Genomic DNA, 26685 nt, shown 5'->3' with positions numbered 1-26685 from the left:
GTGGTTCTTCTCAGTAACGTGGCTGAAGAGTAATGAACCCAAAATACCTAAGTAACAAATGAGTCACCAAACTTAACAGCAGCATTCTGAAGATCAGCGGGTGTGTTGCTGGGGGTAAATAGAGGAGGTGGCTGCCCAGAGACAGAGGGAGAGGGAGAAAAATAGAAACAAAATGAACAAGTTGGCAGAGGTGGCTGACAGCAGCTGAGGGGGTGGAGGGGGCAGGGAACTTGGTTGGCTTGCAAAGGTGAAATCGGCACTGTGGCTTGTCACACCCTGGCTGACTCAGGCTAAGCACAGCCCCCTCTGGACCTGCTAACACTAAACTGTCCAGTAAAACCTGGCTGGACAAGTCATCTGACTACTGTCCTCTCTGGTTTACAAGTTCCGAGTCCTAAGGCTTGGAATTCTTTGTCCAGGTTGCTGTAAGGCTCTAATCAGGGACATGGTGATATTGATCCAGGGCCATTCCCTTTCTGGTTGTAAGTTATCTGGGTGGCAAGAGTCAAGACATTAATTTAAATTAATTCTTTGTACTCCTTTGCTGGGGATTTTTAGGATGCACCATTTCCCCAAAAATCTTATCTCAAAGCATAACAGTTGAGCTGAAAGGCAAGCTCAAGGCCAAGGCTTCGGGCGGCACTGGGAGTGAACACAGTGGGCACCTAAGGCTGTAACTCTGCTGCGAGATCTGGGGCCATTACCCCATCCAGGTCAGCTTGGCTTAGAAGCCACAGGGCATGTGACCTGGAAGCTTAGGACACGACTCCTACTTTTTCTACTTTTCCAAGTAAAAAGGGAGTGGAATAGGCTGAGTTCTTGGAACATGTCTAATGGTCTGATTTCATGTGGGCCTGGCCAGCCCACAATCCTTCTCAAAGATTTAAACTGTCACAAGAAGCCAGAAGGAAAAGCCACGTGTGCAAGAGACAAGGGCTGGGATGAAAGTAAGACTGTTAATGTGGCATGGCTGTCAGGAAAATCTTCTGAAGAAAAATAAAATGTTCCTTGAGGTAGGCTGATTCAGATCATGGGATAATGGGGTTTGCTCACAAGCTATATGGAAGTTTGGTGACTACCTTAAAAAGAGAGGAGAGGGACAGGAGCTGCTTTGGGTCTGCAGCCGTGTTCCGCTCCACGCGACCTTGCAGTGAGGCCTGGACTCAGCTTTTGGCTTTGTCTCCGCTGCCCCTGCACACCCGCCGTCACCCCACAGAAGAGCACAAGCAGATGCCATGACTTGGAAATATCAAAGCTTGATCTTGAGAGGAAGCGGAGGACCTAACGCTAACAAGGCTGTGCAGCTAGAAAAAGAACAATTACAGCCGCTGTGAAGAAAGACCAGAACCCAAGATCCAATCAAACCGAGCTTCCAGATCTCCATTAAGTTCCTGAAGAAGGCTGCCTCTGCTCAATTCAACTGACCTCAGTGAGCCAACTGGTGAATTACTGAAAATCTTCTTTGGAAATGATTTGTGAAAATCATCTCAGGGAAGTTCATAATCTTGGCCTCAGAAGTCTTCATTTTTCTTCTCCAGAGGATCTTCCTAGAGATCGAACCTGGATCTCCTGCATTGCAGGTGGAGTCTTCACCATCTGAGCCACCAGGGAAGCACTTTTAAGATGATATAAACATATAAAAATAAAAGTAGAAATGAAAGAGCCAGCCATAGTTCCCACACTCAGAATGTTAACCTTTTAGTGCGTTTCTTTCCAGGGCTTTCATAGGCACAGATTCATTCTTCTACACAGTGGTTCTCATTCTGTATTAGAATATTGTGCACTGCTTTCTGCTAAATATATCCTTTTCTGTTATCACATGGAAAATTAGGTAACCATGATAATTATTAATGGCTGACATATAATTCATAGATTATGTTTTGGACATTATATATGGTTCCAGTTTTTTGAAACTATGTTTTGATTTAATAAATGTATAAAATTTGGAGCTTTTCACAGTAGCCCCATCACTTAGCCATGTGGTAAATCATAGTAATATTCCCGTTGGTAACTTGAGGGTTTCAGGAGGAATCTATAAGACAGATAATCAGAGGGAGCTGCTGGTCAGACTTCTTTCGGGATCTAGCCCCTCTTCAGCTATAAAACTCATGGTTTTCTGGTACAGGAGTCCTGAAGGACACAGATATTGCTTGAGGTAACGTCACGGCATATAGCTGTGTATTTCCTACTGAATGTGGCCCACATGTTCTATCTCTAGCCCCACATTTTCAAGCATCCTGAAGATAACAGATAATATTTTCAATGAATGAAAAGAACAGTAAAATAAAGGACAGGGACTACACTCAATGTGACAAGGCTGAGGCTCTCCTTTTAAAATATTTATAAAGCATCTTACTCTTATTCTGATTTCTTATTAGAGCATTCTGATTTCTTGTGGAATTCCCTGGTTGGGTCGCTTGCTGGAGAGATACGTTTTGAGCTACAGAAGCAGAAAGAGTTAGTACTAGTTAGGATGGGCAAAGACAGTTATGGAGGTAATTTATCCTTTACCAAATAGTTCATAGTTGTATGGTAGTCATTAAGTATTTCATGCAAATGCTGTTTTCTTTCAAAGGCAGGTACTGTGTCATACAGAATAGAGTTCCTGAGCATAATGGAGGAGGATGCTGAGTACTTTTTAAGTGATTATTTCATTTTAAGAATCTCAACAATTCAGAGTCAAGTGCTCTTTTCCCTATTTTGGATATGAGGCCATTAGACCACAGAAAAGTAAAATAACTCACTTAAGGGACGTAGCTAATAAATGTTTGAGTCAAGATTAGAACTCAGAGCTGACTTTGAATCCTGTAGTCTTTGCCCTACATCACAGTGCCTCCCTTGTTAAGCCTTATTTATCTATTGATAATCATTCTTGTAATAAAAAACAAGCTAACTCTTATTGATTAAAGGTGGAGCTTTCCCTGAGCTCCAGAAGTCATTCACAGCATTCTTTCAAGAGACCCTAACTCATGAAGGCTAGGGGTCAGTCAAGTTCAACAGTGGATAAGGACCTCTTCCACGGGGCGGTCTTAAAGATCCTGTGGAGGCTCTAACAGCAGGAGATGACAGGGAGCTTCTACCTCCCATTTTTTCTAAAGCCAGTTCTTGGAACATATTACAGATGATGGGAATAGAAACTATTGCTTTACTGTGCTTTTTAAAGATACCTGTGTAATGGAATGACTGTATCATAAGATAAGTATCTGTTTTCCCACTAGACTTAAATTTTGTGAAGGCAGGGACTATACTTATTTTCTTCATTGGTATATTTCCAATCTTAATGCAGTGCTTAGTCAATAACAGATGCTCAATAAATCTGTTGAATGAACGAATGAAGATAATATCTAATCAAGTCTGAGCCAAAGCTGTAGGCTGAGTTAAGGATGATGATCAACTCCTCGGGTACAGATGTGTCTCTCAGGATGTGTAGTCTGAATTGAGATGACCTGAATCAGGATTGGTCAGGAAGTATGTACAATCTGTTCCCATTTTTTAGTATCCATAATAAACTCTTGGTCACAAGCATGAGGCCATTAGACATGGGAAGTGAAGTGTTTCCTTTTTTCCGCTGCCCTTGGAGCATGGAGTGAAGATAAACATTGTTGTTTTTTTTTTTCTTCTCCTTGATATCTCAATCAATTTGGATTTATGCTAGGCTTGAGAAGAGAATCCCTCCTATATACAGTGCTTACAGCATCCTGCTTGTTTCCCAATGGGAAAAGTCAGGCTGAAAATGTACGTTAAGCTTAGTCATTAAGCAATTAATATTGTGCCCAAGAAACAAAAAGCAAGAGCATTACAAGTGGATTTTGTCATAATCCCACATCTCCCAAGTGTGTAAACTCCAGGAAAGTCCAGATTCCCAGCAGGAACCCATCTGCTATATTTCTAGTCTGATACTCTTCTGTTTATATTTGCTCATTTCTCTCACAGAGTGCCAGGAGAGAAAAAGTGATATTTAAAAAATTCATCTGCTAGTATTTATGCAAACACAATTCTCTCCAAGTGTGGGTTGAGCAATATGAGGAAAGCAGATGCAAATGCCTCCAACGGACCTCAGTGAAACTGTACGACAAAGAAGGGAGAAATACATATATTTATCTTATGAGATCTGAAAAGTAGAAGACAGAAACTGTCCTCTAACCAGCTGCACTCAACAGGAAGAAGTTCTGGGTCCTGAGTCCCACATTTGGAGGCTTATTTGAATCTGTCAGTGAATCTTTTGGACTTCTTCTATGCACCAGCCAGTTAGGGGATTATAGAAGCTCAAGATTTCTGGTTGAGGATATAACAGTAAACTATTATAAAAGACCATGTTACTAACCTAAGGATAAAGGGGAAGAAATATTGGTTGAGCCTGTTATCTGCCCAGCTTTTTTCCGAGTGTTTCACATTCACTATTTCATTTAATCCTGGTAGCTGTCCTACAATACTCTCATCCTCGTTCTTTAGACCAAGCCTCACAGTAGCCATATCACTTGTTCAGCATTATGCAACTTAGGCTGTCTATATTGAAAATCCATGCTTTTCCCCTATATCATACATATGGAGTTTCTAAGGCTTAAAATTCAATATTTTTCTGTGTGTTCAGAATCTAAATAGCTAACATTGGGGAGTTTCTTGGTGGTCTAGTGACTAGGACTTGGTGCTTTCACTGCCGGGCCCAGGTTCAATCCCTGATCAGGGTACTAAGATCCCACAAGTCACACGGTGTGGCAATAAAATTAAATAAATAAATGAACAGCTAACATTGGTTGAGTGTTTACTATGAGATAGTAAAATAAAAGTTCTTTATATATCTTCACAGATATAAACTTTGTAATTACTCCATGAGGTAGATACTACTATTATCCCGTTTTTAAGGATGGAGAAATTGAGTTTACATATAAATAAAGTAATATAAATAAAGGCTTTCTCGGTGGCTCAGGTGGTAAAGAATCTGCTCACAATGCAGAAGACCTGGGTTCGGTCCCTGGGTTGGGAAGATCCCCTGGAGGAGGGCATGGCAGCCCACTCCAGTATTCTTGCCTGGAGAATCCCCTTGGACAGAAGTGCCTGGCGGGCTACAGTCCATGGGGTCACAAAGAGTAGGACACGACTGAGTGACTAAGCACAGCACATAAATAAAGTTGTCCAAATTACAAGGAAATAGCAGAGCCCAATCTGGATCTTGAATCCATGTGCTGTGCTTATTGCTCAGTCGTGACTCTTTGCCACCTCATGGACTGTAGCTCACCAGGCTCCTCTGTCCGTGGGGATTCTCCAGGCAAGAATAACTGGAGTGGTTGCCGTGCCCCTCCTCCAGGGGATCTTCCCAATCCAGGGATCGAATCCAGGTCTTCTGCATTGCGAGCAGATTCTTTACCATCTGAGCCACCAGGGAAGCCCATGTATCCATGTATCTAAACACTACCACACTGCCTCTCCTTCGAGGAGCACTTTTAACGCATTCTAGAACTTCTCTTCCCCTTAAGCTGCCCAAGCCTGCGTTGATAGAATGAAGACAATATTCAGTAAACAAAATACATTAACTCCTTCATATCTGCAGCTTCCACATTCAGGGATTCAACCAACTGTAGATGGAAAATAATCAGGAAAAAAACAAGTTGAAAGTTGCAAAAGGCAAAACTTGAGTTGCCACTGTAGCAACTGTTTACATAATGTTTACATTGTATTAGGTATCAAATACTCTAGAGATGATTTAATGTGTACAGGAGGAGGTACATAGTGATAGTGATAGTGAAGTCACTCAGTCGTGCCCGACTCTTTTGCGACTCCATGGACAGTAGCCAACGAGGCTCCTCCCTCCATGGGACTTTCCAGGCAAGAATGCTGGAGTGGGTTGCCGTTTCCTTCTCCAGGGGATCTTCCTGACCCAGGGATGGAACCCCGGTCTCCCGCATTGCAGGCAGACGCTTTACTGTCTGAGCCCCTAGGGAAGTCACAACGAGTACAGAAGGAGGTACATAAGTTATATGCAAATACGACACCGTCTAACATACAGGACTTGTATCCCTGGAGTTGGGTATCTGTAGCGGGTCCTGGAATAAATCTCCTGTTGTTATGGAGGAAAGACTGCATTTCAGTTCCTCTCTAAATCTCTATTGTTGCAGCCTGCATCCCCGGGGCTTGCCTAGAGGTGTAATGCCTCAGGCAGGTCAGGACAGTCACTAACAACAAGCTTGGAAAAAATGAATTGGATACTCTAAACTTAGGGCTTCCCTGGTGGCTCAGACAGTAAAGAATCTGCCTGGACTGTAGGAGACCCTGGTTGGATCCCTTGGTTGGGAAGACCCCCTGGAGAAGGGAATGGCTACCCACACCAGTATTCTTGCCAGGAGAATCCCATGGACAGAGGAACCTGACTGAGCAACAAACACTTTCACTTTTACTTCATTCTCTTTAGAGGTTCAAGAACCAAGCACTTTAATTTTAGAGTTTCCTCCTTAGTATGAAGGGAATACACTTCTGCTCGTGATAAAGGTTAGCAGGCCTCTTCTTGCAGCTTGATGCTAAAAGGAGATGGAGTGGACAGTGAGTGGCACACCAGACTCGGGCCCCTGTCCTTACCTCTCCACATCTCTGTCTGAAGAGAATGAAATAAATTAAGAGAGCATCCACGGCAGGAGAACTGTTTTGCATTCCCATAAAAGCCCTTGCTAAGGCACTGCGTTTAAGAGGGGCATAGCAATGGGATGAGGGAGCCAGGGGCCTGGTCTCAGAAGCATGAGCAATACCATTTACAGAGAAGCAGGCAGAAGAATGGAAGAACCAGAAAGACAGAGCCTCACCCCAAAACACAGAGTTAAACCTAAAGAAACTGTTTTAAAAATTGAAAGATAAAGTTTTAGAACCTGTGAAACTAAAATTAGTTTTTCCCCTCTTGTTATCGGGCAGGTGGGGACTCATATGGGAAAACAGAATGACCTAGAGAAAAAAGAAACTGTTTTCTTTACATATCTGAGTGGAGTGAGTAATTTTGCAATCCTGGTTTACACAGGAAAAGAGAGGCAGATGTGAGTTTCAGCACACAGTATCAGAAGCCGAGGTTACCAGACGCCCCCTCAGTCCCTCTCCATAGCAGCAGGGGTGGGATCCCCAAGAGCTCTCCTTGAAGACCTGGTCTCTCCCAAGTGAGGTCCATGTCCATGAACCTCATCCGCAATGTTCAGCATAAGTAATTGACCTGCCTCTCTCTGTTGAAGCCCATGATGATGGTGGGATCTTTCCTGTCCAAGGAGTGGGATGTCAGCCACTTTTTACTGCCTGTGGGTGTCCAGGACAATGATCACACCAGAGGATGGATAACCCATAGCCGAGAAGGAAACTCCTAGTCTGCAGTTGCCCCTCACTGCCATCACATGAGGAAGATGCTGAAGACCAGCTGAGGAAAGAGAGGCCCAAGCTCTGCAATGAAAGATGAGGAGCTGACAACAGGCTTCTCCAGCAGGTTAACACGAATGCAGGGAAAGGGACCTAGTGCTTCATGTGGCAGAAGCTTGCTATTCCTCCAGAAACAGAAAATGAGAAGACACTCTTCTCCAAATACATAATCAACCTTTCTTGCCTGTGTATAATCTTCTTTGAATGACAGGCAGCAAAATGTGTTGTCGATAGGTGCCCAGGTTTAGAAGATCAAATCCCAGTTGTACTACTTCCTTCCTGTGTAACCTTGGGCGTGTTACTTAACCTCTCTGTGCCTTTTATCTGTCAAATGGAGAAAACAGTAATACCTTCCTCAAAGGATTGTTCGAGGATTAAATAACATATCTGAAGCTTAAAGAACAGTTCCTGGCACATAAGCCCTCAATAAATTTAGCTGTAACTACTTTTTAAGGATTTTCATTTATTTATTTTTGGCTGTGCTGGGCGTTCACGCTGCTCACAGGCTTTCTCTAGTTGCGGCAAGCAGGGGCTACTCTCTAGTGGTGGTTTTTAGCCTTCTCATTGCAGTGGCTTCTCTTGTGGAGCACAGGCTCTAGGCACGTGGGCTTCAGTAGCTGCAGCATACAGGCTCAATAGTCGTGGCGCATGGGCGTAGTTGCCCCAAGACACCTGGAATCTTCCTGGACCAGGGATCAAACCCATGTTCCCTACATTGACAGGTAGACTCACAACCGCTGGACCACCAGGGAAGTTGTATAATTACTTTTATGACAAGGGTGAGAGCAGACTTTTAAGACCCTTCTAGTTTAAGGTATCCCTACATTTATTGACAAGTGATTAAGGGTAAACTCTAATGAGATTTTTCAACAAAGTCAGAGTATCTCCCTCTATAGGTCAGTCACCTTTTGGAAGGACCTGCATCCCATGCCCTGGAAAGAAAAGTGTTCATTCAATGAATCAGATCTTTCAGCCAAATAGGATTTTTAAACAAGTCTGACATCCTGGCCCTCTGTCAGAAAGGATATTCTGATAACCGTTTTATATAAGACAGTACCCCGGACTTTCCTAGTGGTACAATGGGTAAGAATCCACTGGTTTGATCCCTGATCTGGGAAGATCCTATACGCCTCTAAGGAGCAACTAAGCCCGTGTGCCGCAACTACTGATCCTGGTCTCTAGAGACTGTGAGCCCCAACTAATGAGCCTACCTGCCACAGCTACTGATCCTGAGTGCTGCAACTGCTCAACCCCATGTGCCTAAAGCCTTTGCTCTGCAACAAGAGAAGTCACGAATGTGAGAAGCCCGTGCACCACAGTGAAGGTAGAGCCCACTTGCTGCAACTAGAGAAAGCCCTCCTGCAGCAATGAAGACCCAGCATAGCCAAAAGTAAATAAATAAAGTATATGTGTGTGTGGTGTGCACTCAGCTGCTCAACTGTGTCTGACTTTGCAATGCCATAGACTATAGCCCACCAGGCTCCTCTGTCCATGGGATTCTCCAGGCAAGAACACTGGAGTGGGTTGCCATTTCTTCCTCCAGATGATCTTCCTGAGCCACGATCAAACCTGCATCTCTGACATCTCCTGCATTGGCCGGGGGGTTCTTTATCACTATTGCCACCTGGAAATGGGGCTCACCAGGTGGCTCAGCGGTAAAGAATCCTCCTGCCAATGCGGGAGACGTAAGAGATGCTGGTTCAATCCTTTGGTCAGGAAAATCCCCTGGAGGAGGAAATGGCAACCCAGTATTCTTGCCTGGAGAATCCCATGGACAGAGAAGCCTGGCAAGCTATGGTCCATGGGGTGGCAAAGAGTCGGACAGGACTGAAACGACTTAGCCCACAGGCATATATGAAGACAGTACCCAACTACTGTCCTTTCCCTCCTATAGGCTGAGTTCAGGATACAGTCAGCCTTCATTTAAAATGGGCACTTCAGCATGTAAACAATAGTCATGAAAAGAATGTGGAGCTAGGAAGTCCTGGGTTTTTTATTTTGGCCTCCTGGTTCTTAAATGTGAGCAGCTAAGAGAGTTATTTCTAAAAATAGAGATAATACCTATATAGTAGGGTCTTGTGAGGGAGGACTAGATTAAATTAAAGTGACCAGCATACAGCAGGCACTCAGATGTCAGTTCGCACTTCCTCTTTCCCCCTTTCCTGTGAGATAGAGAGTTGGACTACTCTGTGGGTATGGAATTCACCAAACGCTGTGTCAGTTTATATTTCTCCAACTTTTCTGAAGCAAGGGATCATGAAGATGGATTTAATCTTCTCTACCTGGTGTAAATTGTTCACTTATGTCTTGTAGCACTTCAAAACAATGATCAAAGTCCACCTGATACTGAATTATCAAGCTAATCTAAGACTACTTTGATCAACCAAGAGTAAATGCTGTGTTGATCACTATTGAAGGTGGAAACAAAGGCTTCAGGAAAATCCACCCCAGTATGGCCCCTTTGCAGAGTTTACAGGATGTATGCAGCACCCAGGGCTTCTCTGGTGGCTCAGAGGTTAAAGCGTCTGCCTGCAATGTGGGAGACCCGGGTTTGATCCCTGGGTTGGGAAGATCCCCTGGAGATGGAAATGGCAACCCACTACAGTATTCTTGCCTGGAGAATCCCATGGACAGAGGACCTGGTGGGCTACAGTCCATGGGGTCACAAAGAGTTGGACACGACTGAACGACTTCACTTTCTTTCTATGTAGCACCCAAGGGAGTAGGACAAGTAAGGCAAGGGGTCAGTCTTGGCCTGAGCACTGTGATGCTTCAGTATCATGTAAGTCCTGCCAGCTTCTTATCAGGGTTCTAAGGACAACGCTCAGTGTCTGGTCCAATCTGCTCCAGTTATACCAATTCACAGTCACAAAGCCCTTCTCTTCCTTGCTAAGATCCATTCAGTCAACTAACCATCAGACTCACCAAGACTTCACCCTACTTCCCCACCCACTCTGTTTTCTTCAGCTGCCAGAGAACTTGTCTGAGATGAAGCAGAGGCCAAGAATCTGGGGCCCCTTGGACGGGAGTCATCTTCGCTGCTGACACACACAAGTGCTGACATTGGAAAGTACCGCTGCTGAATCAAAAAGCCACTTCCTAGAGATGACGGAAGTTCTCAAGGCTTGGTTCCTGGAACACTACCAATCTGATCCAGACCCTTGAAGCCTCCCATGCCTCAGTTTCCCAGCATGTGGGAAGGATAATGACAACAAAGGAAAATTGCTACCTATTGCCCAAACTGTCATCACTATAAGCGTGAATGACTCGACCGACTTTAGAATGCTGTTAAAAGTAATTAGTATTTACCATGTTTTCTGAGATGAAAGGTGACAAAATTAGGCAGAGCTGAGTCAAACAGTGGCGTGTCAGCTGGGGTGCAGTGACGATTTGACAGGATGTTCCTTGGCTTGTAGATTACACTTTAATTTTTTGTCATGGTAGAATTTTTTCAATAACAATTATTTTACTTTTTCCTTTGTAAAATATCCTCACCTTTCTCCTTCCAAGTCCAAGGCATGAACAGTTGTGTTGCATTACAAAGCCCACTTCTCCCAGTGCAACTGTTCATGACTGCGATTTAAAAAAAATAATTGAACCCATCGTTTAGATTCTCGTTCATATCCTGCCATGCAAAGGAGCTAGTATTGAGCTTTTTTCCCCCCTCTTTCCAACAAAACAAGTAAAATTTCTAAGACTGAGAGTCTATGAGATCAGCTTCTGCCCTGAAGGTTGTCTTTGCCTCCCCCTCCATTTTCAAATGAGCTTCATTTCAGACTCATTTTGAAAATGTAGACTTTCATTTGCTTCCTAGGCCACATACCCTCTACCTCTCTGCTCAAATGTCAAGAACATGAAAGGAAAAGATTTCAATGAGTATTTGCAATCTGCCATCCCGAACTTCTGATGTAAGAGATGCAAACCAGGCTAGAGTGGGCCTTGGCTTCTCTGACAGAAGAGCAGTGAGAAAAGAAGGAAGTGGGAAGGGGCCCCTGGGCTGCGGTGGAGACTCTATCAGCGAAGTCAGCACCTACAGGCTGACAAAGGTAGCAAACCGGCCTGTGCCTTGTGCCCCACAGTGAAACTCCCCTATCGGGCAACATCTGGGGCTGGCGAGTTTCTGCACGCTGTCTGCACTCCTACACGCTGTCAGTGACACAGGCATCCTGTGAGTTGAGGAGCTGTTTCTCGTGGGGCGGAAGCCTCTGCCTCACTCTCATCTCCTCCATGTGATTCGAATTCTTCTCAGGGTTCCTATCACATGCTAGTTCTACTATGGCCAGGATGTCTACAATTAGCTTATACTCTTCAAAACCAAAAATGAAAAAAAAAAAAAAAACACACTAAAATAAATAAAATTGGGAGTCCACTTCTGGCACAATTTTGACTTCTTGGCTTGTTTACCATGTGACAGTGTCGATCTGCTTTCCATCCTGCATTGCCATTTGCCTTCTTTGGTACCCTCTGGGCCAGCCTATTGACAACCATTCCAGAAAATGGCTGGACAGTGGATTGCCTGTCTTGAAAATTCATCCTCAAAACAATTGTTGAGGTGAAATAATCTTAGGCCTTCCATCAAAAAGATCAGCAATGTGCTTTGAAGCATCAGGACTGTCACCTCTCTTAACCTAACTAGGACCATGTTTCTCTCCATTTGTGTGACTCATCAACCTCTCAGACACTCCAGTTTCCACTCGGTTAGACTGCTTTGGGCTTAGTTGTGAGATGAAGACCTACTGCCAGAAGTTCAAGTTGGTAGTGATAATAAAACACCGAACCTCAGACAGAAAAGTGACATGGTATCTTACTTGCCAGGAATCAGCAACCACAGGACTGAAGTGATTTCCAAGATTTAGGATTTGCCGAGTGGTCCTAATTGCTAACAGCCAACAGAGGAAGGGGATTCCCCTAATCAGCCAGCCTATGCTGTGAAGAGCTGGGCAGAGTCTTTTAAGAATGATGGTTTGCCCATTTTTGTGGTTGGCCATCATTTTGGCAGGATAAAAATCCCCAACAGCCAGTTTACCCCACCAACCACCACTTAACAAAACACAAACAAAAACTTAGGTTTGTTTATTGAGAAGAAAACCAAAGCTCTGGACAGAAGACAGGGATAATGTCTTTGCGTCCCTGGGGCCTAAGGGTCTCAAAAAAATATTTACTGAGGTCATTTGATTCCTGGGAGAGTTAATCATACATAATTTTCCAATCATTTCTGTCTTGGAATTGCCCTTGGAAGGCAAATCCTTGTCTTAGAGTACAACCAGGTAATGGATTGTGGCTGGACTAATTTTTTAATTGTTATAAAATGTGGTAAGGAGAGGAGAGAAACAGCAGGAGCCTGAGCCTCCCAAGAGCTTAGAACCATTTCATTGATTGGTCACTGATGAGTTGTTAGAGATGTTTCTGTTTAAAACTTGATGGGAGCAGGGAGAAGGAAGGTCCAATATGGTCACCAAGATGGCCAGAAATCCAAACGCTATGATAGGCAAAGCTCTTGGGCAAAAGCATTGGGCAATAGGACTGGACTGTGCGTTTCTGAGGTCACGTCAGCAGTCTCCTGGGTGCAGCTTTTGCTTGCTCACGGTGCAATTTGTTCAAGCAGTGCAGCTGGGGGCAGCAGCGCTTTGGATACAAAAGTGGCGGCTGGTGAGAGAAAATCAAAGTAATCCTCATTAAGTTCCCATTATCTTAAAACTTAGAAACCCTAACGAGAGACTTTCAGAGCAAGTGGAACAGCAGGAGGGCACATCTGATGGACGCTGTCTTCTGTGAGGATGTCAATGTTGCCACAGGCCAGCAGTGTGCCCACATGCCTCGGAGCAGTTTCCCCAGAAGCAGCCAAGACAGATGGGGCACCCAGGACTCGGAAGCCATAGGGAGGAGCCCAAGAAGAAGGCCGGAAGTGACACTGGCATCCTGAAGGAGACCCTGGGCCAAAGGGCTGACTATCTTTAACCCTGCCTTTTGTTAGCTGTTCCTCAGAAACTCTGAACAGATGTAAATCTGAACAGATGTAACTTTGAAGGTCCCAGATTCTTTTAAGTGCAGTGATGCCTAAAGGAGGTCAAATTCCTTTTGAAGGACTCTCTCACCTCTACGATTCTCAAACTGTCTTCTCATCACATTTCAGGTAGAGGAACTTCCTGTGAGAAGGAGAATGCTTATTCCCCCAGCAATGAGCAATTGTGAAAACACTTCTCTGTACACTTGGCAAATGGTTTCTGGTGTTTTCTGTGCAAACACTACATCTCCTTACCAGCTCTGCAGTGTATCTGGGCACTGCACGGCCCAGTGGTCCACATCATCTCTCGGCCCTGAACCAAGAGTGTGCCCGGCAGCGCTTAGCACCATACAGGGAGTCTACAGGGTCCTCCAAACTCCCTCCTACGAGAGCAGGGGAGGAGATTATCAGGTGGCAAGTCACAGTTGTTAGGTATTGTTATTATTATCCTGATGTGTAATAAATCTGCATGGTGCAGTAAATTAAAGCAAGGCTCTGTTCTCACTTTACACACTGCCAGTAGTTTTATTGTAACAGCTTGAAGACGTGCATTTTCCTTTTTAGGCAGAGAAGAGGAAGCTGTGAAATGTGAAGATAGAACAAAAGGATACGTGAATGTAGTCTGCCAGACAGGTATTGGACAAAAGCCAGCTCATCAGGACAGCCAGCATCTAACATATCTATGCTCAATGGTGTTCGGGAACTTTGGGGCCTTACAATGCCCACAAGAATTCATTCGAATTCATTTTCATATCAATGGATCTGTATTCGGCAAAGAAAGACAGTGCTTTCTTTCCGTGATAAACCTGAGTTGATTGTAGGATCACACAAATTGGTTCTGGAACTCATTAAAGTCAGCAAATGAGCATTAGTGAGATAGCTGTGTAGGCTGAAATCGTGATAATCTGTTCATTTTGGCAATTACGGCTCGAAGGGTGAAGAGAGAGGTGGTGAGAAACGCTACAACTCCCAGCAACAATATTACGATGCATTTCAGGCGCCCATCCTGTGATGTACAAGCCCTGGCTTTTCTTCCTTTACACCATGCACCTCAGTTCTGCAAGAGACAAGGGAAGGGCTTGAGAAACACTTCCCGTCTACCCTTTGCCAAGTCCAAAGCCCAGGTCAAGGCCTTTAATCATATCCCCAGCATACCTGACACCTAACGAATTTTTTTGTCAAGAGTCTTCCTCTTTGGTAGCAAATCTATTGTTATTCTTTGTTTTAGAATTTAGCCTTTACTTTTGAAATTCAAATTATTAGTCATTCAAGATTTCTTAACTCTCTGGTTCCAGGGCCTTCCATTTAGCTTTTTCTTCTCTTGCACTAGGCACATAGGCTACTTTCCCCTAAACTAGGCATACTGTGTGCTAGTGCTCTGCTCTATGTCTCATTGAGTCTCCTGAGTGTTTATTAAGTTCTCGAGTGGAAGCAGTGACCGATTTTATTTTCTTGGGCTCCAAAATTACTGCCGATGGTGACTACTGCTGTGAAATTAAAAGACACTTGCTGTTGAAAAGAAAGCTATAACAAACCTAGACAGTGTATTAAAAAGCAGACACATCACGTTGCTGACAAAGGTCCATATATTCACAGCAATAGTTTTTCCCATGGTCAGGTACAGAGGTGAGAGTTGAACCATAAAGAAAACTGAGTGCCAAAGAATTGATGTTTTTGAGTTGTGGTGTTGGAGAAGACTCTTGAGAGTTCCTGGACTGCAAGAAGATCAAACCAGTCAATCCTAAAGGAAATCAACCTTGAAAGTTCCCTGGAAGGACTGCTGCTGAAGCTCCAATACTTTGGCCACCTGATGAGAAGGGCCAACTCATTAGAGAAGACCCTGATGCTGGGAAAGGTTGAAAGCACAAGGAGAAGGGGGTAGCAGAGGATGAGATGGTTAGATGGCATTACTGACTCAATGGACGTGAATTTGAGCAAACTCCTGGAGACAGGAGAGGACAGAGGAGCCTGGTGTGCGATATAGTCCATGGGGTGGCAGAGTCAGACACAACTTAGCGACTCGGTGACTGAACAACAACAGAGTATACAGTTGATACTCAATATGTAAATGGTAATTAATTAATGTTCCAAAGAGTCATATATAGCTCATTCTACAGCTAGCAGCTCTATTCCCCTAGTTTACCATCATCTCTGTATTGCCCTGCAAAACTGTGTACTCCTCATGACTTTCCAGCCCAAAGCAACTGACACCCTTGGTAATCCCCTTGGCAAAACCCTAGTTCACCCTTTCAGTCCTCCTTAGAAAATACCACACTTTCCCTTGAATCTCATTTATTAACAGCAAGCACTAAGACAGGAAACTTCATTCTCTGAGTTTGAGTAATCTCATGAATTCTATTTTATTTCTTCTATGTTTTCCCCCTAATACATTCTACCTCTGGTTAATCTGTAACAAGCCTAATCAGTACGAACTCTGGAAAAGCTGAGATCATAATTTCTGAATCTGGTTTGAATTTGGGATTTGCTCCCTCAAGTCAAACTTAATATTGTCCATGTACTAGAAGTGTGTTTTCTACTTTCTGACCTAAAACTAATAGTTTTTATGCACAGTTTAGGATCTGGCTCAACTAATTATTAAAATAGAAAGGAAATTTCCAACCCTTTCCCTGGCCTTTCTCCTATCTTACCACAGCCTCCCCTCCCACCCCAGCACACACACACGCACACACCCCCACACACACCACTGGAGATGGGAAAGATGGAGTCGTTGCTTGAATTCCCCTTAGATTGTATCATTGTTTTGAAATGATTGGTTCTTATCCAGAAGCAGACAGGGACAGAGTAAAGAGTTACTGTTTTAGCTCAGCCATATAAAGTAGTACAGATCCCAGGCTTTAATCTTTCTATAAGACTGCTCTGGGATATGTTCTTCTTTCTAATGAATAAACAGAGTCATGTTAATAAATATTTACCAAATGCATATTTTGTTCCCAGTACTGTATTATTCATTTTGTTATTTGATTTAACTTAACTCTTATCCTTTAAGGTAGCATTGATGTTTCCATTTTCATAAATGAGGAAGCAATATTTAAGTTAAATTTAAATATTTAATATTTTAAATATTTAAAAATATTAGGTGGGATAGATCCAAGATGATTAGAACCAGAAGACTGATGATGGTGACTCCCACTTACCTCCCCACACTTCAATTAGAAGAACATTCATGGGCCGATCCTGCACTCTTTGAACCATTACTATGAAACTCCTCACTACCCCCTCCAGGTGGGGACACAGTTTTGAGGGTATTAGCCTGCTGTGGCCACCTTTACCTGGAAAAGCAATAAAGTTATTCTTTTCTACTTCACCCCTACCCCTCAAATATTAGGTGGCTCGTGCTGAGGAGTAGAACCAGAGTTTTGGATTCCAGGCCTACTGTTCTTCACATTTCACCATGTTTCTTCTTGTCCTATTTTTAACTTTGTGCTAATAAAATTCTATATGCTAGAACTATAACTCTCTGTACAAGGTGGTTACTCTTAAGTAACCTACAGAGGACAGACATCTGCATGTTACTTGAGTATGTACCATTCTGATGAAACCCCATCCTAGAGATGGCATTGACTCCTGAGTAAATACTCACCTAGTAAATACTCAAGTAATACTTCATAAAGGTTTACCCAAATTTCTCATGGAAATTTGGAGCTTAAGACATCTCCAAGAGTGGGTCCGAGTGTTGTGCATCAAGGGAAGGAATAGAAAACCTGATGATACTATGAGATGCTGGTTGGGTGTTCCTTTATGCCATAGATAATGGGTCTAAGTCATATTACTTTAATTTGTTGTAAGGGGTATTGAAAGTGGCATGAAAATGGCGGGGGGGTTGGGGGGGGTGGAATCTCTGCCTAGATATTTTTGTCTATTTTTTAAGATGTTTGGTTAGCAAATAATGATTTATCTTTCCTGTAAAAACAGCTAGTATTTTTTATTTTAGGATTTACCGTGTGTCAGTTACCATTGTAAATGTTTATGTATTATTTAATTTTCACAACAACTCTATGAGGAAAATTTTACATACACAGATACTGAGGCTCTGAGAGGGGAAGTAATTTGTCCAAGGTCACATAGCTGGTAAGTTGTAGGGTCAGAATTTGAAGTCACACTCTGGAGCGTGACTCCAGAGCCTACATGTTTAACCACACTTAGGGTTTCCAGATAAAATACAGGATGTCAAGTTAAATCTGAATTTCAGATAAACAAACCCTAAGTATTGCATGGAACATATTTACACTAAAAATATGTTGGTTGTTTATCTGAAATTCAAATTTAACTGGACATCTTGTATTTTTATTTGCTAAACCTAGCAACCCTAACCACATTCTTCTGCCTTCTTAAAAAGGCATACATATGTCTGTATCTATACAGGTTGCTTAATTTGTGGTTTACATATGCTCGAGTTTTGTTACAGAATAGGAAATGATGTTAACTCATCCACAAACTAGAACAGGCCTCTTGGATTCCTCTTCCTTCCATTTATCGAAGGCTGGGCTGGTCTGGGGCCAGTCTTTCCTCTGATAGGGTGGTTAAGTGCAAGCTTTTCTCTATTGATAAGAGAAGTCTCTGCCTACGGTTGGCACATTCTGGCCTCCTGCCTACATCAAATTTTCTCTTCAGAGGCCAGAAGTGTCCTGCCTGGTGCTCACCCTTACTTGCTTGCTGCAGAAATCTTAGATTCTTTGTTGGAGTTTTAGAGTTGCATGGTTGAGTAGCTGCTTCCTCCCAGATGATGATGTTCACAGAAAGAAATGGAAAAGGATGAGCTGGCTTATCAGAAAACTTAGCAGAAAGGGACACTGCACATCAAATCTGTTGTGTAAAACAATAAATAGGCAATATACACAACACCAAACACTCATGTTTATCTGGGTGTCCACTGATGGATGAATAAAGAAAATCTGGTGTATGTACATAAAATGGAATATTATTCAGCAATAAAAAGAAGGAAATCTTCCCATTTGTGACAATGTGGATGGATCTAAAGGGCATTATGCTATGTGAAGTATGTGACAGAAAGACAAATACTGTATGATCTCTCTTATACTTGGAATCTAGAAGAAAAAACAAAACTCATAGATACAGAGAATAGATTGACAATCGCCAGAGGTGAGAGAAATGGGTGAAGAGGGTCAAAAGGTTAAAGAAAAATTAGATGTTGTCTGACTAGCATACAGCTCATCCCTCATGTGATTCACTACACAAGTTGGACAACATCTGCGCAGGTTTATGCCTTACTCAAATAGACAGGTTTACTGACCACACACTCATATGTCAGAACAATATGAAGTAGCCGCAAAATATTCTAAATGTTTACTCTCATTTTCTGTATTTATCTAAAGGTCAGCTGGTGCTATGGTCTGAATGTTTGTATTCCCCCAAAATTCTTATGTTGAAATCCTAATTCCCAAGTAACATGTCCAAGGTCACACAGTTGGTAAGTGGTAGGGTCAGAATTTGAAGTCGCACAGTGTGACTCCAGAGCCTACATGTTTAATCACACTTAGGGCTGCCAGATAAAATACAGGATGCCAAATTAAATTTGAATTTCAGATACACAAACCCCAAGAATTGCATGGAACTTTACACTAAAAATATATTTGAGGTGGGCACTTGGGAGGTACTTAGACTTCAAGGGTAGAGCCTTTGTGAATGGAATTAGTGCCCTTATGAAGGGACTTCCCTTATGGTCTATCGATTGAGAGTCTGCCTGCCACTGTAAGAGACACGGGTTCCGACCCTGGTATGGGAAGACTGTACATGCCATGGAGCAACTGAGCTCGCACACACCATGACTACTAAAGCCTGCATGCCCTAGAGCCCGCGCGCTGTGACAAGAGAAGCCACTGCAATGAGAAGCCTGTGCACTGCAACTAGAGAGTAGCCCACTCACCACAACCATAGAAAGCCTGCACAGCAATGAAGACCCTGTGCAGCCAAAAAAAAAGACATGCCAGAGAGACCCCCTGCCCCTCCCACCAGTTGAGGATACAGCAAGAAGGTGCCAGTAAGAACCAGAAAGAAGGCCTTATCCAGAACATGAGCATGCTGGCATTGTGATCTCAGTTTCAGTATCTAAAACTGTGAGAAATACATCTCTGTTGTTTATAAGCTATCCAGTCTGTGATATTTTGTTATAGCAGCCTCAGTGAACTACAACTGGTATTAAGCAATTCTGTGGACCAGCACCAGTCTGTGGGCCACACTTTGGACAGCACTAATACAGAAAAGATCAACTTAGCACATAACTAAAATATACAGATATGCTAATGATTTCGATGTTTGGCTTGTATTCTCTCTCCCTCCCTCACCCACTGCCCCCCTCACTCTCTCTCCATACCACACACACACACACACACACACACACACACATATTCCTGAAATATTTACTGAGAAACTACTATATGCCGGGTACTTTTCTAGGTTCTGGAAATATGGCAATGAACAAAACAGATCAAGTGCCTGTCCTCAGGAAACTTCCATTCTAATTCAACCAATGTTCTGACACCCATAGATCTGAGTTCCAGCTCAATTTCCCACCAGTTAATAGCTCTGTGTGCGTGTGCATGCTAAGTTGCTTCAGTCATGTCTGATTCTTTGAGACCCCATGGACTGTAGCCCGCCAGGCTTCTCTGTCCATGGGATTCCCCAGACAAGAACACTGGAGTGGGTTGCCATGCCCTTTTCCAGGGGATATTCCCAACCCAGGTATCGAACCTGCATCTCTTATATCTCCTGCACTGGCAGGCAGGTTCTTTACCACTAGCACCACCTGCTAAGCCCTAATAGCTCTGTACTTCTCTACAATTCTTGTAATCACCCTGAACTACTTTCCCTAATTCAAAATGAGACTGATACCTACCTTAATGACATTGTTGGTAGGATTAAATTAGGTACCGTGGAATCATTTGGAAAACTGTAAAATGATATACCAATGTCAGTCAGAGTTTTACCCTGTTTCCTCCTTGAAGGCAAGTACCATATTTTTTCTTTCTTTGTATATCTGGTAACAAGTGTAAGTGCTTAGCAAGGAGCAAGCACTTGATTAAGGCTTATTGAATAAACAGATATAAGGTCCTACACATGTGAATTATGTTTTCTGTGTGTAAAACATAGCACCTGCTGTTCAAATCCTTAAAACCACTGCACCAACAGGAAAAGTATATTTCGTACTGTGGAACAGAGAAAATGTAATTCTATTCTCAGGTTTCAGGTTTCTAAGAGTTAAAGGTCTAAAAATACATTTTATAAACAATTATTAGATGGAAACCTCTTTTTATTGATTTGTATCACCATCTGAATGGCTCTTATAGGCCTTTTCCATAAATTGACCCTCTGAGTAGCTAAACTGATCCTGCGAATTCCAAGCATGCCCATGTTCTCTAGGATTATGGGTTAGAAGTGACTCGTAAAACTACCCTGTAAAAGGCGGGAAGCATTTGGAAGAAACTCTCAGCAAATAGTAACATGAAAAGAAACACAGTCTGTTTCTTTTCAAAAGTTGGAATTTCATATTAGAAAATCTCCTGGTTTTGTTTTTGTTTTTAATTTTAAGATCAGTTTACTAAGTTCAATGACGAAAGCTATCAGAAGAAGATTTTCCTAAAAATTATTTTTTCTTGGAAAAAAAGAAAGGAAAATCACCACCTTCTCAGCGTAGCCACCGAAGCTGTGGCAGTCAGAACGCTCGAGGACAGGGGTAGTCCATCAGTTGGTCAAGGCAGTGTCAGGGTCAGCAGGAATGTAGCCTAGATCCTCCTCATCCTCCTCCGGGTCCTGGAACAAAGAATCATCCACCTCCATATCATTTCCGACATCCTCCAAGAACAGGGAATCAAGATGTGTCAGGATTATTAACTATTTTGAATGGCTGTTTCCCATTTCATCACTTTTTTCCTGCTTGTTCTCCTTTCCTTCATTTCTTTTTAATTTCCAAGAGTTCTTGGCCTTCCAACTTAAGAAATTCTCAATTGTCACATCAGTGCTTTTGGCCCCTTCTGCTTCTTTTTCTCTTTGTTTCTTCCAAGGTATAAAGACATTCTCTTTTAGGGCTACTGATACCACTCTTAGAGTTAAGGAGCATGAATGTTCTTCTAGAACTCAATTCACAGGCTAATTGAGGAGTACCTCATATATATCAGGTACAAGACTGACACTGAAAGCGGCAATGATACAGAAAGCAGTGATCTGTAAGAAGGAAAATTTTGTAACAGCAATACAATGAATGCATAAAATAAATGACAAGGCAACTTATGAGTACCACAGGTGAGGTTAAAAACAGAAATTGTAGGGAATTCCTAGCTGTCCAGGGGTTAGGACTTGGTGTTTTCACTGCCGGGGCCCAGGTTTGATCCCTAGTCAGGGAAATAAGCCATGCAGTACAGCAAACAAACAAACATCAACACCAACAAAAACCAGAAACTGTATTTAGGAGGAGAGGAACAATCAGAAACGTTTCCAGGTACAAACTGCTACATAAGACAGGCCTTCAAGAATTTCAACAGATTTGGGGTCTGGAAGAAGAAATGGGAGGCACATGTCCAGGCAGAGACAATTTACGCAAATGAGTTAGCTGCTTTGTAAAAAGTTGGTAGGAAATATAGCAAGCAGTTCAGTTTTGCTTGAGAACCAGCACTCCATTATGTAAAGGGGCAGTGCAGGGTAAGGCTGGAAAAGGGACATTCAACTGGACAAATGTCAGATTAAGCAGTTTTACCTAATTTGACAGGAAACTACTGATAATTTTTAAAATAGGGTGGAGCTGTGATCTGGCCACTGCTTTAGGGAGATGGTTCTGGCAAGGACACCAAATGGATTGAAGGGAAAGCAACTAAGCAGAAGACCAAATAGGAAACTACAGCAAAAGTCTAGATGAGAGGTAACCAGTAGCTGACCGAGGGCAGTGGCAATGGGGACACAGAGGCAGGGGCAGATGGAAAAGACACTGGGTAGGAAAGGTCTATAACTCTGTCTAATTCGGTACCCCCCAGCCCCATGTGGCTATCTAAATTGAATTTATGTACACTAAAGTTATAAACTTTGTTACTGGCGTGCTGTAGTCAATGGGGTCACAAAGAGTCAGACATGACTGAGCGACTGAACAAGTTATAAAATCCAGTTCCTCAGTCAATGCTCGATAGCCACATGACTACTGTATTAGATATGCGGATAAAGAACATTCTCATCACAGCAGAATGTTTTATTGGATGGTGTTGATCACTGCACTTTGGGGGTCAGTTGGGTGCAGGGATGGGGAAGATGGATTAAAGGTGGCTGAAGTTTGGTGGATGAATGACTGAGAAAGATAATGCCAGGAGCAGGAAAGCGGAAGTAAGGAGGAAAGATGTTTAGTTTCCGTCAAACATCAGGCAGGACAAAGTACCTACACAAATGCTCGGGTGAGTAAAGCAGGGCAAAAGGGACTCTCCCAAGGCTCATAAAGCCACACAATCCCCTGCTCTCAACCTCCCCCAGGTCAGTGGATCACAAGGACTGTGACAAGACAGGAGCCCAAGAGTCTGGTATTCCCTCAACTCCGAGGTACCTGCCTGGACCTCATTTCTCACAGACACCTCACTCACCCTTTCCCATGCTCAATTCTTGGAAAGTCCCCTTGCTTCCACTTACTTGATAGCTTTCTCTTGAACTAATCTTTCCTACAGGGACCACCAAACCATTGACCCCACTGCTTTTTTACTTGCTCTCTGGGAACCCACTCCAGTATTCATTTTTGCCTGGGAAATCCCATGGACAGAGGAGCCTGGTGGGCTACAGACCATGGTGTCAGAAAGAGTCAGACATAACTTAGCGACCAACAGCAAAACAGCTGTTCCCTCCCAGCTTAGATTCTAAGGCCTATCACTATAACTACTCCCTGCCTTATACTCCTCCCCTTTTCAGGACTTCCATCAGCAAAACCCAGCCCTGGGCAAATCTACCTCTCCTTCAACCCCGCAAGCTATGGAATGTGGCTGGAGAAAAACCATACGACCTTGCTGAGTGGTCTCATTCAAATATAGGACCACCAACTCAAGAAGACCTTCAGCCTTGTCCATACTACACTTCCACTCTTGGAGGGAATTCTTTCTCACTTCTTCCATCTTTCTCACAGCTTCCATCTCATATACCCAACAGCCCTTCCCTACTCACAGCTTTCTATTGCTAAGAATAAAAGAAAGCTCAACAGCCCTCATCTACCTTATCAAACCCACGGAGGCAACTTGCACAAAGAATATTTGGTACAAACTGGGAAAAGAAGCACACAAACTTTGTATGTGTGCATGTGATGATACGGAGGATTTTCTAAAAGGCACTGCCTCTGCAGATGGAGGAATTAGAAAAGGTGCCCCTTCCTCCAGGTTGATTTGGCCTCAAAACTTGGTTGGAAAAACAGAGGCTGGATTTCAGCTCCCACATGCTTCCTGGACAGACATGGCCTGAATAAGCCATCACCAAATTTACTACCTGACCTCACTGTGTTTGTGCCCATAAACGTTGCCTTCTCTCCTAAAATACTGTCCTTGCTCCTATCCACAGTCAACTCCTCCACTTCTACGCTAGGTCCCATTGCTTCTCACCGACTGAAGGACAAGCTTTCTCTAGCTGACCCCTCTTATCTTCTGCACCATCACCTTTACCTCTCTAAAGGATCATTCCAGCATACCAACATAAGGAAACAACTCCTATCTTTAAAATACCTCCCCTAAATAACAAGTGAACTAAAGAGCCTTTTGATGAAGGTGAAAGAAGAGAGTGAAAAAACTGGCTTAAAACTCAACATTCAAAAAAAAAACCAAAGATCATGGCATCCAGTCCCATTACTTCATGGCAAATAAATGGGGAAACAATGGAAACAGAGACAGACTTTATTTTCTTGGGCTCCAAAATCACTGCAGAAGGTGACTGCAACCATGAAATTAAAAGACACTTGCTCCTTCGAAGAATGGCTATGACAAACCTAGACAGCATATTAAAAAGCAGAGACATTACTTTGCTGACAAAGGTCCATCTAGTCAAAGCTATGGTTTTTCTAGTAGTCTTTTGGGGGCTTCCCTACAGCTCAGATGGTGAAGAATCTGCCTGCAATGGAGGAGACCAGGGTCCGATCCCTGGATCAGAAAGATCCCCTGGAGAAGGAAATGGCAACCCACTCCAGTACTCTTGCCTGGAGAATCTCATGGACAGGGGAGCCTGGCAGGCTACAGTCCATGGGGTCGCAAAGAGTCACACACTACCGAGTGACTAACACTACTACTATTACTATGTACGGATATGAGAATTGGACCATAAAGAAGACTGAGTGCCAAAGAATTGATGCTTTTGAACTGTGGTGTTGGATAAGCCTTGAGAGGCCCTTGGACTGCAAGGAGATCAAACCAGTCAATCCTAAAGGAAATCAACCCTGAATATTCATTGGAAGGACCGATGCTGAAGCTGAAGTTCCAGTACTTTGGCCATCTGATGTGAAGAACTGACTCACTGGAAAAGATCCTGACGCTGGGAAGGATAGAAGGCAGGAGAAGGGGAGGACAAAGGACGAGATGATTGGATGGCATCACTGACTCAATGAATATGAGTTTGAGCAAGCTTCAGGAGATGGTGAAAGACAGGGTGAAAGCTTCAGGTGAAAGACAGGGAAGCCTGGCACGCTGCAGTCCATTGGGTCATAAAGAGTTGGATACGACTGAGCGACTGAACAACGATCCCAAGTACTCCTCTCTCTCAGTGGATCCTGAGGGCAAAGGTCCTCAAGAGCTGCTTAGACTTGCTATGAACACTTTTCTTCCTCACCTCCCATCTCTTGTTAACACACCCTAATCAGACTTCACTGAAACTGCTTTTCTCAAGGACATCAGCATCCTTCATCAGGTCAAATGCAGTGTTCAAACCCTCAGTCCTCACCTTATTTATTTCAACAGTATTTGATAAGGCTGATCACTCCCACTTTCCTGAAACAACTCTCTTATCTTCCAACACTCCACCCTCTCCTGGTGTGGCTCCTATCTGGTAGTTCCTTCTCCTCTTCTACAGAATTTCCGAAGGTTGGAAGTCATTTTGGTCCTCTCCACTAGCTACTCTCCCTCCTAAGTGATTTTATGTAAGACCTAAGGCTTAAAAAGCATCTATGTGCTGATGATTCCCAAATTCATATCTTCAGACTCATATATCCATACAATTGTTTACTCAACATCTCCACTTGGATGTAGAACAAGCACTTTATGTAACGTACGAAACAGAATTCCTACTTCCCCCATTCCAAATTTTCTTCTCTTTAAATCTTATCCAGCTCACTAAATAATACCACCACTAACTCACCCTTTAGGTCCTGAACTTAAAAATCAGCGATGAGCTTTTGTTCGTTCACATTCTCTGCCAAATCCATTCCAATTCAAAGTGTATCTGAATACATACTGATACACCCCTTCTACGCCTTCTCTGCTGCCATCCGAGTCCAAGCGACCACAAAGAGCTTCCTCACTGGTCCCTCCTTGAAGACATCTGTGCTTCCCTGTATTTTACAAATAATAGCAAAAGTAACTCTTTAAAATGTGAACGAGATGCGGTCATTTCTCTGCTCACCCTCCCATGGCTTTCTGTTGCTCTTAATAACAGCCCATAAGGCTCCATAGGATCTGACCTCCCCCATCACCTCTCTCAACCTACTACTGCTCTGTGGCTAGCTGATTACACTCAGCCATACTAGCCTTTTTTGTTGGTCCTGCAACATGCCGGGCTATCCCTACCTTTGTGTGTACAGCCGAGGTTCTTTCAGCTTGGTAGACTCCCATCCGTTTCCCCTCCCCTCCCGAGGTATTTGCTAGGCTTATTCCTTCATGTCATAGCGTATGTGCTTATAGGGCTCCTCTGAGGGGCAATACCTGGCCATCTATGAAGTCATCCTATTCCTGGTTTTATTTTTCTTCACTCCACTTACCACTTTCTGAAATTTTTATTTCTTTGTTGTCTCTTCTCTCCCACTAGAATGCAAGCTCCATAAAGGCCTTTACTTCCATTATTCTCTGTGCCTAGGACAGTGCCTGGTACCTACTAGATGCTCAATTAGTACTTGTCAAATGGTCGTATTCCCTCTAAAATTCTTCTCCTCCCGAATCTTCGAACCATTTCTCATTTCATTTCCGGCCTCCCCCCTCCACTACCCAGCCCAAGCTAAAAGCCGAAGCTCCCCACTCCTCCCCCGCGGCGTTCTTAGCTCTTCCACCTCCTTCCTGCGCGGCCCCTTTAAGCGGACTCCGGAAAGCCGTGGGGAAGGCGGGGCCGAAACCTTG

The 26685-nt window shown here is 43.4% G+C and overlaps 1 long non-coding RNA gene across 1 annotated transcript; it reads right to left on the bottom strand.

The window, feature by feature from the left end:
* Positions 1-12441: 12441 nt before the first annotated feature.
* On the bottom strand, positions 12442-26624 carry LOC133244118 (uncharacterized). Its single transcript, XR_009735308.1, has 3 exons — positions 26334-26624; positions 21047-21175; positions 12442-13029 (listed from the first exon to the last, which is right to left on the bottom strand). It is a non-coding gene; the product is annotated as an uncharacterized LOC133244118 (long non-coding RNA).
* Positions 26625-26685: the final 61 nt, after the last annotated feature.

Source organism: Bos javanicus, chromosome 3, assembly GCF_032452875.1.
Source record: "Bos javanicus breed banteng chromosome 3, ARS-OSU_banteng_1.0, whole genome shotgun sequence".
In the NCBI taxonomy this organism is placed as follows: domain Eukaryota; kingdom Metazoa; phylum Chordata; class Mammalia; order Artiodactyla; family Bovidae; genus Bos; species Bos javanicus.
Note: the sequence above shows the minus strand (reverse complement) of the source record. Positions and strands in the feature narration are given on the sequence as shown.